At 35.8% G+C, this 15482-nt stretch overlaps 1 protein-coding gene across 16 annotated transcripts in view; it reads left to right on the forward strand.

Moving 5' to 3' along the window:
• MAGI2 (membrane associated guanylate kinase, WW and PDZ domain containing 2) overlaps window positions 1-15482 on the forward strand; it is a 756464-nt gene that overhangs the window by 415027 nt on the left and 325955 nt on the right. The window lies entirely within an intron of this gene.

The following is a 15482-nucleotide window of genomic DNA, read 5'->3' on the forward strand; positions in this document are numbered from 1 at the left end:
TGCTTGAACCTTACAGCTTCTGTAAGTATTACGCCCTACTTCCATTTTAAAGGCTTCATATGAGGGAAAACTTCCAACATAAAACTTGCTCTCTCTTCCCTGGATTCCTGACTCTTCACCCCTGAAGTACATTTAAACCTGTGCTGCACACTTACTGGTTTTTGCCCATTTCAATTATAATAAATATACTAAGAAAATTTGTGACTGAAATGCCATTAGTGAAGCAGTGTTGAAAGAGTTGTTCCTTCAAGGAAAATGTCTGTTAAGAGCCTACTGAAAAGATAGAAATTAGTTAAGTGAGGCCAGCTGACTCTCTTCTTAAAATACCAGACTATTTAAAATTTCATTCAAGTGTACTGAAATCAATGTAAAGGTGTTAAATCTTTGAATGAACTTCGGAATTTTTAGATAAAGCCCTGAAGCAAGATCTCATAAGCTTGCAGAATTTGAGGTACGTGTACCCTGGTTCTGCATAGGCTGGTCTGGTCCTGCCTAGGCAGTTGCCTTTATTAGCACTTGGACGAGCTTTCATTATCCCACAGTAGAACTGCATTCTTGCCTGGTTCGTGGTCCCTGAGGCTGCTAGTCACCACAGAAGGGACTGCTGGAATGACACTGTTTCAGATAGCAGTAAGACCCAACCACATATGTACTCAGATCTGCAGGCTGAGCAAAAGATTTTCCCCATAAATTTGGCTACTTCCCTCCTTCAGCCCTGCTCCCCCCAAGCCTCACCCAGAGCAAACTAATGAAAGAACCAACAACCCACACAATAAAATGAAACAAGAAACTGTAAGAAGGGAACAGGTCCAGCTGAGGTTCTCTGAGTCTTCTGTAATTTTCCTTTTGCAAACAGTTTCACTGTTTTCAGTCTATGATTCTTATGGTTTGAAGATTTTAGTCTGTGTTTTTCAGCCTGGCTGAGTCAGGCTAAGATAGTACTATAGCTGAGATAGATATCTCAGCTAAATCAATTAGTCTCAGTAACACTCGATGAAGATTTATATGTTGGCTTGTTGATTATTAAATTGTTCATCCCTGCAGTGCACATAGGAGCTGTGTAACTTTCAATCAACTTGTATTCAAAACTTCTTTCCAATGGGACTTCACAAAATATAAAAAATTTTTAAGTAACTAGTTAGAAACAAATATAACAAAAAAAAAGAAAAATTATTTTTTAAATGTGCTAAGAAAATGATATAACTTTAAAACAAAGAGAATGCTGTCCTTGGAAATGCAGTTAGCATAATCATAGAAACATGGAAAACCACACAATAATTGGCTTTTAAAATCTGCAGCTTCACCAAATTTACTCATAGACAATTCTGCATATAAAAGAAAACAAACACGTTCTTCAGTATTTCTTCTAAAGCTGCCTTGGACTTTGCAGGTGTTACTTTGGCAGTTCTCACACATGCTAGCAAGCACAGAGAATAAAGGTGCAGTGGAAAAGAGGTTGGAATAGATTTTTATTTCTTTTTCTCTTTTAGTTCCTGTCTTCCTGCCTTCCTGCCTTCCTTTCTTTCCTCCTATCCCCCCTTTTTATTCTTTTTATTTCATCCCTTCTTTTTCTTTCATTCTCTCTTTCTTTCCCTCTCTCTTTCTCTCTGTTTTTTGTTTATTTGTTTCTTTTTAACTGTCCTATGGCTTAGTTATGGATAGAAACACTCATTTTACTTTGAAACTATAACCATTTGTGAAATCACATGGAATGCTTTTAGCCTAAAAGGAAGAAAAATGCAAAAATATAAACTGAAATATTGGCAGGATTCTATTTCAAAATTGTGCTTATATTTGGGAAAAAAAAAAAAAAAACCAACAGATTTTAATCAGGGATTTTTTTTTTAAATCTGTTATAAGCTTGGAAAGCAACGTGACATATTTCAAGTGCTTGATCCACACAATGTAAAAATGTTTTTTTTACATATATTTTTCCAATTCATCCATAAAAAGTCAATTCTTTCCATGGCTCTAATCAGAATTCTGACTCTCTGTGCTTCCTTTCTCTGCTTCCTGACTTCCCTTTCCTTCCTCCCAGAGAAACGTGCTTCAGGTTTGTAATACGTCAATTTATCTTTAAACAATTTTGTTACTGGCTCTGTGTGCTCCGTTACATTTCCAATTACAAAAAAAAAAAAAAAATTAATCCAAAATCTGAAGGTCACTAATTAGCTTATTTGTGTTCCATAACAGAAGAAATAACAGTAACTTCCATAGCATCTAAACTGAATATAAATGCCTCATTAATCTTAGACCTATCAAAGCAAGTATCGATGATGGATGACAATGTAGAAAAATAGCCCTGGAGAGGAAGAAACAGAAAGATTAGACAGTGTTTATTATCATAAAGCAATTGTTATGTGCTCTATAGACTAAGTGATATAAGGGCACAGTGTTTTGAAGAAGTAAAGAAGGAAAATGTTCTACTGAGCAAAGTGTTGTATGGAAATAGTGAGATTTATTACAGAAATCCTACCTAAGCTATGCCAAAAGTTCTCCCAGAGCAATGCTCAGCACCTTATTAATTTTTAAAGAAAGAGGCTGTAGTTAATACATTGAGACAACAAAAAGCTTCCTTCTAGGACACTTTGTTGCCATATATTTTATTGCTCACTTCTCAGAGGTTCTTCAACAATGCACTGAAAATGCTTTAGGAAGCCTGAGCAGGCCTCAAAGTCCAGCTGGACTCAAAGCGGTGGCCTGAAACAAAATTTGTGCAATCATCAAACATACAGAAAGCAGCATCCCATCTGGGGTAGCAATCTGCAGGTGATTCGGTGTTCAGTTAAATGAATTAAACAAATCAATGAATCATGATTTTACATAATCATGTATAAGTTGGGGATGAAAACTTCTTAATTAAAATTGAAAGCTAATTATTTGTTAGTGCTATCTATTACAGCAAGCCTTATGTAAACCTAAGGATTTTGATATTTTCATTCATTCCAGTTGGACTGATAAGTCAAAGTTGATGTTTTTGGGGGTTTTATTTGGGATTATTACAATAGTAAATATGGAGTATTAAATACACAAAATAATATTATAATGCATAAATCAAAGTGAATAATAAAGATGAAACAGTAAAATCCTAATGCCACATTTCCACACGTTTGTTACAACTTTTTAAATTGACATGTTCTGATAACACACTTTGATTTTAATGAAGCTGTCTTTCCAGTTGAAGACTCTTCCACTGTAGTAATTAAGATTATCTTAGTTTTCTAGTTAAAGTACTCCAGAGAATTGCTTATTCTTTCAAAGTGTTTCTTTTCAAAGCAAAAAAAAAAAAAAAAATTCCATTCTTTCAAAAAGGTTTGTTTCTGTTAAGTCTAACTTGGGATAAGTACCTCTTTGATGAAATCATGACCACTTCTTAATGTCTCTTAGTCAAAAAAAAACCCACAACACAACACAACACAACAAACTGTTCTTACCTTATCAACATGCTTCCATAAATATTATGGGAGCACGTGAGAAAGGTGAGACTAGTGACAGTTTGGTTTATGGTTGTTTTTTTTAAAGAAAACTTTAAACATCAGCTTAAATCCCTTTTATACTTTATTCAGTCATCTGGCTGTAAAACAAGTTGCCGTTCACACACTGGTAGCTGTAGCTGTGAAAATTTGTAAACTGTAAAATCCTGATATACAATTTATCCATGTTCCTTGTCTAATAATATTTCTTTAGATAGCAGAGAAATAGAAACATTGAAAACAGATGAAACTCGGTACCACCTGTTAAACTGAAGAAAGCAAATTTTGTTACCTCACTGTTTTAACTCATTCTGTACTCTTTGTTCCCAAATGAAACTTCAAGAGACAATGCTAATATTTTCTTTTCACTTTCTGGTATTCTTGAAAAAAACTCACATAGGAGATTAAAATATTATTTTCTGCAAATATTAACAGCCAGTGCTGTGTCCCAGTGCCAGCTTTGTCCTTTGTGGGAAATTTGATGTACATCATCGGAAGTTTCATTTGAAAGACCATCATTTGGCTTTTAAAAAACTAACCTGTTTATAGGAGAGCATACTAGAGAGATGCATGAGCTACCTTACAAATTAAAAGATTATTTTACTCCTGTTATATTTTTGCTTCCACAAAAAATGTACTGTGTGAGAAAAGACTGCAGTGTGAAATACTCAGATTCTGTTTTATTAACAAAGCTATCAAAATGAGAGTCGCCTAAGTCAAATTGAGAAAATTTTTTAAAAAAGAAAAAGAAAAAAGAGAGACTCTGGCCTCCTATGTAAACAATACCCTTTGCCTATTACATCATCACATTGTAATTAGATTTATTACAGCTGTGTGCTCATGGTTTGAGTAAGTGGAATATGTGATGTGATGTGATTTTAATTGGCTTACATGTCATGCTGAGTTCACTAATGGATTAGAGCCTGCCTTGTCCTGCTGCTGTAAGAAACGTTTCCTGTAAAAAAATCAGCCAGTCCACCACAATCTTTCAGAAATATTCCACTGCAACAAATGGCAATGTTTTCTAAATTAGACTGGAGACTTAACCCATCAACAAAGTAACTATTACCTCCTGCCTTTCCCCTCCTTCTCATCATATTTGAGAAGTCTCTGTTGAAGTCTGTCCTTTCAGGTCTGGTGCAAAACCTGTGCATCAAGAAGCGCAGGCTTCAGACTATTTCTAGCTACTCAGATAATGAATAAAACTGGGCAGCTCATTTCATCTGTCTGTGTCTTTATATAGTAGTTCTGTGAATAGAAGGAATAGTTCTTAACCTATCTCAGGGATTTCTGAATGAGGTATGCAGTGTGAGCATAATTTGTAATGAACGTTACAGATACTCAGAAATAATCATATATAGGAATGTAAAAATATATTTACCCATATTACAGGTGTTCCTGCATGTATGTTACACCAACCATATCAAGGTGGTTATGGTTAGGGAATTTGAATCTACAATTGAACGATCTGAATTTGTTTCTCTGTTCCATCTAATTACATAAACAATTGTGAGATCTATTTTAACACTACTATGAATAATGATCAAGTCTAAATGGGATTTAAACATAAACAGGTAAAAACAGGGGAAAATTAATTTAAATCTGACCCTAAGAAACTGCTCATACCAAGTGCAAGATCTTATGGAGACTGAAATCACCTGAAAAATTGTGATTGTCTTTGAGGGATCTGGTGTTATTGATACCAGGCGCTCTCTGCATGTCTGTAAAGACTTTTTACAAACTTCTATTTATATTGCATTGTGTGTGCAATTTTCTCCACAAGTGGATAGTGAAGAGTAAATCATAGAAGTGCAAGTGTACACTCACATGTTTAATCTCTTTAAATTATTAGTGGCAGACAAATTTTTGGCAAACACACTCTTACTCTTTGGAGAGAGAACAGGTGGTAATTCTCCCGTTGCAGCCTCAGTTAATACAGTATATAGATTTTATTGTCTTGTTATCTGAGGAGTGGGGCATGACCCTGAATTTCAATCATGCAACAATAATTAACAAATAAATAAATAGATAGCATTCAAATATTTGTCTGCATCTGTGAGTAATCTATACTGAGCCATGGTCTGACATCCTGTCTGGTCAGATGAGATAATTTGAGTTGTCTTTGTGCATCCTGAGTTCAAATTTCCCTTTTGTTTGAAATCAGTAGACTTGCATGGATAGTAAAGTCCTGTCTGCTCCCTTAGGACATTCAGTATGTTGAGGACTTTAAAAACAAAACAAAAGTAAAGTCTTTGGTTTTGCCACGTTACTTTATGATTGTGGAGCATTTCTCTTTTATTTCTTCTTGCTTATTTTAGGAAAATAGTTCAGTTTTGGTGTTGATGAGTTCTAGACATAGCTCTGGCTGTGCTGTTTGTTGCAGGATTTAGAAAAATATATACACATGTGGAGCAGATAGCTTTGAAAATGCTATCCTAATAAATAACTTAAATAAGCCCATGAAATAACATGGAGAGGTATTTATTCTATAGGCTGCATATAAAATGCCCATAAACTGAGCACTGAAATAAAATGTAATAATGAGTAGCCTGTTTAAAATAATATAATATTTTTGTGTAGAACTGTTTTCAGTACTATTTTGTCTGACTAATAGTATTTGGATTTTTTTTTTACATATACTTAAAATAGAAGTCTTTGATGCCTGATGATTTGTAATTTTCCTTTGTCTGCTTTGCAGGTGGTATAGTATGATATTGTTTGCTTCCAAAAATATAAGATTTAGTAATAGAAATGCCCTGCTGTTTGCTTTAGAAAAAGACTCAATTATGTACAAACCTTGAATTGCTGTTACATGGTTTTGGACAAAAAGGTAAATTATTTCTTAAATTAAAGGAAAATGTGTGCATAAACTGCACATTTGTGTTGCTGAGCTCTCTGATGTTAAGGATGTTTTAGAAATTGTGTATTAAAACCAAGTTACCTATGATGCAACCAGCAATGGCAAATTTTATTTTAAATTACTCTGCTGAGTATTGAGAACCATGTCTTGACCCTGAACTGCTGAAGTCACAGCAACTTTATCACTGACTTCAGTCTATATGGGATAAAGGAGAAAGAAAAGGGTGAAGAAGTAAAAAATAAATTAAAAACAAATTAGATAAAAAAAAATTTGAAATGTAGGAACTAACAAGGATAGTTATAGATACAGCCATGTTCACTGGAGGAAAATGTAAAGAAGCATGAAAACTATCTACTAATGTATAAAAAAAGACCATAAAAAGACAAGTGACAAATTATTTTCCTTAATTAGTAAACATACAACTAGGAGCAATGGGCTTAGTCTTCCTTATACAAACTTAAGCTTAAACAGTAGAAATAAACTTTATTGAATACAGTTACTCAGTGAAATATTCTGCCAATGAAAATTGCAGAATCACTGGTACAGAAGGTATTTAGAGCTGCAACTTGTGATACATACGTAAAAGAAGCTTCATCGTGACCAGATATAGCCAACTTTGAAAATCACAAGTATAGGAACACAAATCTAGCCATGGGTAACAGCTGTCAAAGAGTCTCATAAACCCTAGTAGTGGCTAGGCCAACAGTCCCAGTGTCTGGAGTCCTCGTTCACAGTGCAAACAGTGCCGCGGAGCTGCAGGGTGATGTACGTCACCCTTTTGTGCTCCTTTTGCACAAGAGGGATGGTGGTATTTTCTTCCTCCCTGCATTCCAGCTGTTACACCTGGACACTCTAAGGTGTCTTAAGCATGTAGGAGAAAGAGAAGAAGTATAGAAGAACAGGGAAGAAAGGCGTGTCTGTATTTGGGGTGTGTGTTTGCACCCACATTCATTTCCTTAACTGCTGTGGTCTTAATTTTTCTTGCATGGCAGCAAATATGTAAGCAAGTCCCAGCATCTGGGGCACAACTCTGTATGCTGAGGTCTGAGAGGGGCATTTGTTAAATGCTGGAAGGGAGTCCTCCTGCCTGCTTTCTGTTTTGTATGCTCACTGTTCTGCACTTCAGGGAGCTGATACACAGTGAACAACACCAAAAATACATTTCTCATTAAGGCAGTGGAGAAGGTGAAAGTACCCGATTAAGAAAGTCACAGTGTTACCAACCTTGACTGTCACCCCATGGCTCAAGCTGAAGTACTTAGTCTTTCAGAAACCTTTTCAGAGAGAGTTTCACAACCTACACATCAACAAGTTCCATAGACAAGTGCTTGCAGAAATTCGTTCTCCAAATCTTTTGAGACCATTTAACCACAGAGGCCAGATTGGCTCACCACAGTGGGCAGGACAGGAGTTGTGCATGGGAGGTGGAGGAGAAGTCAGGCCTTCCCTGGAGGCTTTCTGCCTTTCTTTAACACCAAGCTTGCAGCCTGTACATGGCAAGATCTGTGGTACTGGTCTGTCCCCATTCTGCAATGGTTTATACATGGAGTTTTCTAAACAGAAGAACCTTGGGCTTCCTTGAGAATAAAACCTAAAGATGTACATGCACCTGTTTAGGAAGAAGTGGTTTTGATGGTTCTTGTCTTGTCTCCCTGTGTGGTCTCTAAATGCAGTCTGTAATTAATGTAATCTAATCTTGTCACGTGTTTGCAACCACACATTTCCATCTGTGAAAATCAAGCCTGCCCTGAACCTCAGTGAAAGGCAAATGTTTTTGAAAACACTGAGCAGAACCCACAGGAGAACTTACTGCAATTGTTTGAAATATGAAATGTAATTTATATTTAAGGACAGCAGGATTCATGGACTAAATAGTTTTTATTGGTTTGAACAAATAGGAGTGGATTTGGCCCTTTATATGTTATCATTTAAAAGCTGTCACAGCTCTTGGATTCTTCTTACAAAGCAATAGGTTCCCATAAGTTGTGTAATCTCTTCCATGCCAGAGTGTGGATTTCATTTCCTGCCTCTCCAGGAAATAACAGCCTGATGTCTGGTATGTAGGATAAGGCCAACGTATGAAAGTATGAGGCAGCACTTCAGTACATCTAGAAAAATGTCTGACTTGGTTTCTGGTGGGGACTGGCACTATCAGTGTTTTCTTCTTTTTAGCAAGTAGATTAAATAGATCTGTAAATTCCTCAGAGTCAATAGTAAATAAATGGAAATAGCGTCAGAAAACAGGGAAACAGATAAACATCTGAGCTTCTGCAAGTCTCTAAAATGACAGTAAGACTGCCAATGTAACTGATGCTTACCAAGAAATCTGAACCAGTATGAGTGATATTTGAACCTCTTAGAGGCTCCATTAAGGGAGAAGAGACAATGATGGAAATGATGCAGCTGAATATGTACCTGCTCACTTAATTTTGATGTTGTAAATGTTCTAAGTATTTCTCTTAGCAGTATCATATTAGCCTTTCCTGTGTGGTTATTCTACAGTAATCTGTCAATGTTTTGTAATTATTCATCCCCTGAAGACTGTGTTTGAAGTGTTTGTGTACTGCTATAATTACAGAATGGGTATTTCAAAATCAGTATGCAATATGTGTAAAAAGAACTGCACTCATATAGGTGTAAAAAAACCCAATGTTGTTGATAATCTTTCTTGCATGCTATTTCCCAAGATGCTTTACTTATTAAAATAATAAAGCCATAAGAATTAAATGATAAAGAAGAGGGAGTAGGGGGAATTGAGTAGAAATGGGGTAAGTAATGGCGAAGAGTATTTTCAGTTGTGATTTTCAATGAGACAGAGAGTTGCTGAAGCAGAGACATAACAGGAGTCTAATCCAAACAACATGATCTGCATGGACTTGATTGTCCATCATTATTTAGAGAGGAATTTTGTATTTTGCCATTTCTTTAGTGAGGTTTGCATAAGTATATTAGACATGCAACACCAATATTTAGAAGCAAGGCAATTTTACTAGTCTATGGGTATCTCCAGACTTCTCAAACTCTTACATGTTATTTTATGCAAACAAACAGGATGATGGTAGTATCAGTCACTCTTTTGCCAAAGTTGCACCTTTGGAGCAGTTTCCTAGGTAAAAGTCAGTCAATGATCTGAGTGGTAATAGGAAATGAGAACCCTGTAAATACATGCAGTCAGTCTTGCTATTGTTATTTTTACTATCCCATGCTCACCAACCATATGTAGCTTGAAATGTTTCTGATTTTGGACTCAGAACATTTTGAGCAGAAGTTGAAAATGTCAATGTTTTAAATTTCTCATCTTTATGGGCTAGAGAATGTACAAGCACATAGGTACATGATCCCTTCAGAAGAAGGGGGTCATGGACCAGAGGTGGAGCAGCACTGCCTTAAAAATTACAGCAATGGCAGTAAATGTCTGGAGAATTGCTCTATGGGAGAGAGAACATTTTCCTCCTTACACTGTGCTCAAGACCTCCATCCTTAAGAGTGTGAGTTATTCGTGCCTATAAATTGGACCACACCAAAAGGCATATTTAGCTGGCCAGCCATAGACATGGAATCTGAAATTAGTCCTCCTCTTCCTGAGGAGGTGGAATTATTTCCAGAAATTATTTTCAGAGCAGTCAAAGTCTTTTAAAGTCTCGGGAGAAATATTTCTACATGGCCAACGCAGAGTCCTTAAATGGAATTGCCTTCAGGGGGATTCACGTATGTTCCAATTGATTCCATATTTAAAATCCAGACTGATGAAAGCAGACAATCATGTACACAGTGGAAAAAGTTCAGGAAAGGACAGCAGGATGTATGTTTTAAAACAAATCTAGAATAAGGAAAGGTTATTATGTGTTACAGGCATACTTTTGTAACATACATATTTATTAGATATTTGTGTGTGTGTGCACGTGTGTATTGCAGACAAATCTGTCATGTAAATCTCAGCAATACTATGCAATATGCAAAAATAGCTACTTCAACAGACCTTGTCGTGTTCAGCCAGATGATAATGAATGAAAAAATCCATATAGATCTTCACAAAGGGTGATAAAAGTGGCAATGTTCTTTCAGACTTTCGCTTTAAATTATACATAATAAATTAATATGCTACTGGGGAGTGAGGGGACAGTGCTGAGATATCTTGGGGATGAGATGTATAGTCCAAGTTTTGAGGTTTACTGAAAATGACGTGAAGCTTTCTTCTGGTTGTTCTGCCAAAGTCTGCCCGAAAAGAACAGTTGCACCCTTTCCACCTTCTGGCACTTTATTTAGGAAATTGTTAGCCTCTCTTGTGGACATTGCATTTGTCTTTAATGCACATCTTTTTCTTTGCTCTCAAACCTCATGGTTAACTAGATTCTGAGCTCATTTCCTCTCCCAACAGATATTCTTGGTGAAAATGATCTGAACAAAAGTGTGTTGAGCACTGTCAGCCCTAACTTATTTGCACAGTTAGACAGTGGGTGGTATTTGCTTGATCTGTTGCACATAACATGAACAGAGTCGCCATAGGCACTTTTAAAGATTTGTTTCTTAAATGCTGGGTGCAGGCTGGACATCGCAGTATATATAATCATATGAAAAATACTTCTGGGGTTGAAATGGTATTTTAAGTGATGTTCCTTATAACGAAACACCAGCTCCTATATTCACTACTTCTCACCCATTATTTCTCTAACACTGCAGGATAACATGAATATATCAAGAATGGACTACACTTTTCTATTATTAATGTTTAGCCTGAATAATTTTTCTATGCATCCTAGCATTTTCATTCTGTGGAAATACGTACTGAGTTAATAATTTTGCTACTGTTACCAACATAGTATAATGATGAAGAAAACTAGAACAGCATAGAATAGAATAGAATAGAATAGAATAGAATAGAATAGAATAGAATAGAATAGAATAGACTTGACTTTCAGAGGATTTTTCAGATGTGAGGGTGGTTATATTCTAAAACATGACTGAAAGCATAACTCTTGAGTTTTGTGCATTCAGAGTGTGGGGCAAGATCCCAAGAAAATTTGAAGTTTTGCTGTATTTATGCAATACTTACGTATTAGGTCCCTGAATCAGTGACTGTTATGGACTAGTGCATAGAATAATTGATTTTCAAAATAAAACTTTAAAATACAAAAATCAGAATTTCTGAGAATTTTGATTCAGACTTTTTATCCTGGTTCTCAAACACAGCTGGAATCTGTAGTAGTGGCTCTAGGTGGCACATTCATTGAAGCATCCCAAGTCTGTATGGACATAAGGACTGAATTATATTTTTACCCACTAAAGGCACTCCAGACCAGGTTTGGCAAGGAAGCAAAAAGATGTCTCTGTTGCCATTTGCCATGATGTGTAAGTGGTATGAATAAACAGAGAACACCTTCAGGGTCAATTGCCATTCTAACAGATTTACTAACGCAAATGGTTTAAGAGGATGTTACCTACAGGCCAGCAGTTCAGGTTAATGAGTGAAAGAACCATAGTGAGCATACATTGGCTAGATATTGGTGAGCTCATTCTGGTATCTGTTGGATGGACGCAGAACATCATGTTTGGAGAGATTTTGGACAATCCATGAAGTTAATGAGAAGAGACTAAATGCTCTTATGTGAAGAGTTGGTCCTTTCAATAGCACATGTGAGCAGGAAGCGCAAGACATTTTCTTCTGCAACCTCAGCTTTGTTGTTCTCTTACATGTAAAAAAGCATTGCATTTGAAGCTTTCAGAGCAGACTTATCCACAGGTTTCAAACAAGAAGGGAGTTTTATAAGAAAACAGAGTGCAAATAGACTGATTTCATAACAGGGGTGGTATGTGCATCCCTTCCTGCCCTGCATTCATTTCAGGCCAAATTTTGTAGGTCAAATTGCACTGGAGGATGAATTTTTATGAACACTTCTATGAACATTTGACTGAAGTCATTTGTGCTAACCCATTATTTTTGTATTGTAGTAAAGTATTGTAAAAATGTAAATTTTAAAAAAATTGATAAATCATCCAAAGTGAAATTTCTGTTTTCATTTTCCTCTTAATTATCTTAAAATAAACTAGATTGACAAGCTGGTTTTCATTTTTACCTCTTTTGGTACATTGCTAACCAGTCTGAAGTCTGGAATATTCCTGATGATATTACATAAAATGGTGTAATAGTGCATTTTATTGCATGAAGGTGAAATGATTTCCCTTCTTGCTGTGAACCAGATATAGAAGATCATATTGCAACTGGTGTAGAAAATTTATACAATGAATAGTGGTTACATTTTTGAAGGAATGGATGTCAGGGAAAAAAAATACTCTTCATAGAAAAAAGCCCAGTATATCAAGGAAGGACACTAGGAAATCAGTTGTACCTCTAAACACAGTACAGGAAATGTTTGTACTTCAGGCATAAGGTGATAATTTCCTGTTCAACTTTCAGGGCTAAAAAAACTTCTTCTACTTTAACTAACTTCCTCTGAGCGCTACAGTTTAAATGTTTTAGGTAACATTTAAAATAACAACTTCATTCTTACATTAAATAATGCGTTACTGAGAACACGGTTGCATTAGTTGTATTGCTCATATTTCGTATGAACTATTTTCTGCACTGGGACTTCTGTTGTCAACTTTATGCCATTTTCTTTCTGTCATTTGCTGCGGTATGTTTTGTTTGTAGTTTTGTGTTGTGTAGTTTGCATTGTTTCTCTTCTCTTATTACTGTTTTTATTTAACTGCACAAGTTACAAATAGTGCCTATATGAAATAATTAGAAATCTTAATTTAAGCTTTCATGAAACATCAACCTATCTTATGATTAATTACATTTTTTTCCTGATATTTATATTCATGTGATGAAACAATGTGACATAAAATCATTCTAGAGCATCTTGGGGAATGCAGCTGAAAACTGTAGTAAGAGAAATGGAAAGAAGGATGAAATGACAAGGAGATTCTCCTTTTTCCAAGTAGGACCTAATTTCCAAGCAGAAGAGGAGTAGTACTTTTTCTAGTAGCCAATCTGTAGAAATCTTTCCATAAGTAAATATGACATGATAGTAAGTTTTACAGGATCAGCCATAGTAAATTTATTTTACCTCAATACAAAATGTCAGCAAAAATATTCTCTTCCAAATATAAAATAGCTGTGTATACGCATTTCATAAAAAAGCAAAGAAAGTTGTGCACTTGAAAAGTATCTTTTCATACATTGGATACATTTTTACACCAAAACTGTGGCTTTTTAGAAATTTGTTACAACCAACATAATAAGGGGTAGCTCATTCAAAACCTTTTTAACAGAAATGTAGAATTCTCAGTAATGATCTTTTACAAACCTCCTTAAGTTCATCATCAAAGTGTCTTGTTAAATAAGCCGCAGAATCAAGAAGCCCATGGAGAATGAAAAGTTAATTCCAAACCTGTTAATTAAAGAAAAGTAAAATGTGTGTTGCCGGTGGGAAAATGTATGTCTCCTTCACATCTGTACCATCATGGCTTTACAATATGCAGCTTAAAGAAAATGGAGAAATTACATATTCCCTCTAGGGCCTTTTCATGGTAATGTATTGTAGAGCCATATGAGGTAAATGCGAATCCAGTCATTAGTTTTCTTTGACAGCATAAAATAATTTTATACAAAAAAGGAAACAATAATATAACAATAAATCTGTTTATGTTAGTTCTGTATTCCCTGGTCAACAAAACTGAATCATTATGTCACAGCACAAGGGCTGTACTGGTTGAGATTTTAGGTTCAACTGTGTTGTGTTCCTAATTACGAGTATCATGTAACATGTCCCTGCCTCGGAAAGCATATATCTATACATTTATGTACAATCCATTCTGTTGGTAATATCTCTTCTGTTAATACCAATTAACAAGAATGAGTTCCTGCAGGGCTCCTGCGGGGCTATAGAAAAGTGAAGTGCTAAAGATCTTAGGTTTCTTTGTTCAATAAACATTACTATGGTTACTTTTATGTAACATATTTCGCTTTTTATTACAGCACTATATCTGTCAGCAGAAGGCAAACAGACATTGTTTTTCATAAAGTAACAGATCATTCTTTAAAATACAATAAATTTCATTTCCTATTTTTCATTCCCAGTGATTGGCTTACTGTAACCAAATTATAATATATTCCTTGCCTCCATTTTTACATCAGATAAAATGTTCTTGAATGTCTTCATGTTTGCTAGCCATCTGGGGCCAAGAAGCATAGGTGTAAATAAGTATTCAGGATGTACTTAAGTGAACATGGCATAGTTAGTGAAAAGATTGCTACATGTTTGGGTGTCTTAGACACTCTCAAGTATCTAACTGGAAGGGAATAGGAACGGTCCCTTCTAAATGCAAGTTTTGATTCTGGATTCAAAAGCATAAAACAAATCTGAAGCAAAGCCTGGTGCTGCTAATGCATTTAAACTTCACTTGCAGAAAGGTAGCAGCCTGCTGGGCGTTTGTAATTGATTAGCAGCTGCCACTTCTTGTACTGATAAACTTCATTATCACAGGATCATCAAATAATTAGTCTGGAAAGGACCTCTAGAGATCATTTGGTCCAACGCTCCGCTCGCAGCAGGACCAGCTTCAAAGTTATGTCCGTCTTGGATGGTAGATCATGTTGCTCAAGACTTTGTCAAGGTGACTTTGAGCATCTACAAGGACATACAGTCTCTCTGGGCAACCTGTTGCAGTGTTTGATTACTCCTAATGTAATTTTTTTCCCCTCTTAATATCTTCATTGATGGTGTTTGCTACTGTTTCTTTCTCTATATTTGGCATGATTAGGGGAGAATTTAGGCTGAGAAAATTAGTTCCCCTGTCATTCTTGCATGTCTCTGGCAAAACCACTGTATTGGCAGATCCAGTTTCAGCTGGAAGCAGTAGACATTTTTCTTAGGTGAAGAAAAAGACTGACTGAAAAAGAGAGTGACAGTTAGCAGTCTGCTTGCATGAAATATTTGAGATTGGTCACCAGCTCTTGAGCAGCATTGAGAAGGTTTTAATCTCTGGGTCCTGGCAGACTAGGATTGTTGCTTTTTATTCAACATGATCCTTCACCGGACCGAGGGACTTGAAATCCCTGAACTATAAGTATGCAACAGAAGTGTCATACATCTTCCATAGACTATAATTTATCCCTGGATGGATGAAATTAAGCTATTCATATG

This window comes from Nipponia nippon, unplaced genomic scaffold (genome assembly GCF_047370975.1).
Source record: "Nipponia nippon isolate SJK-2023a ecotype South Korea unplaced genomic scaffold, ASM4737097v1 scaffold_3, whole genome shotgun sequence".
Lineage (NCBI taxonomy): Eukaryota > Metazoa > Chordata > Aves > Pelecaniformes > Threskiornithidae > Nipponia > Nipponia nippon.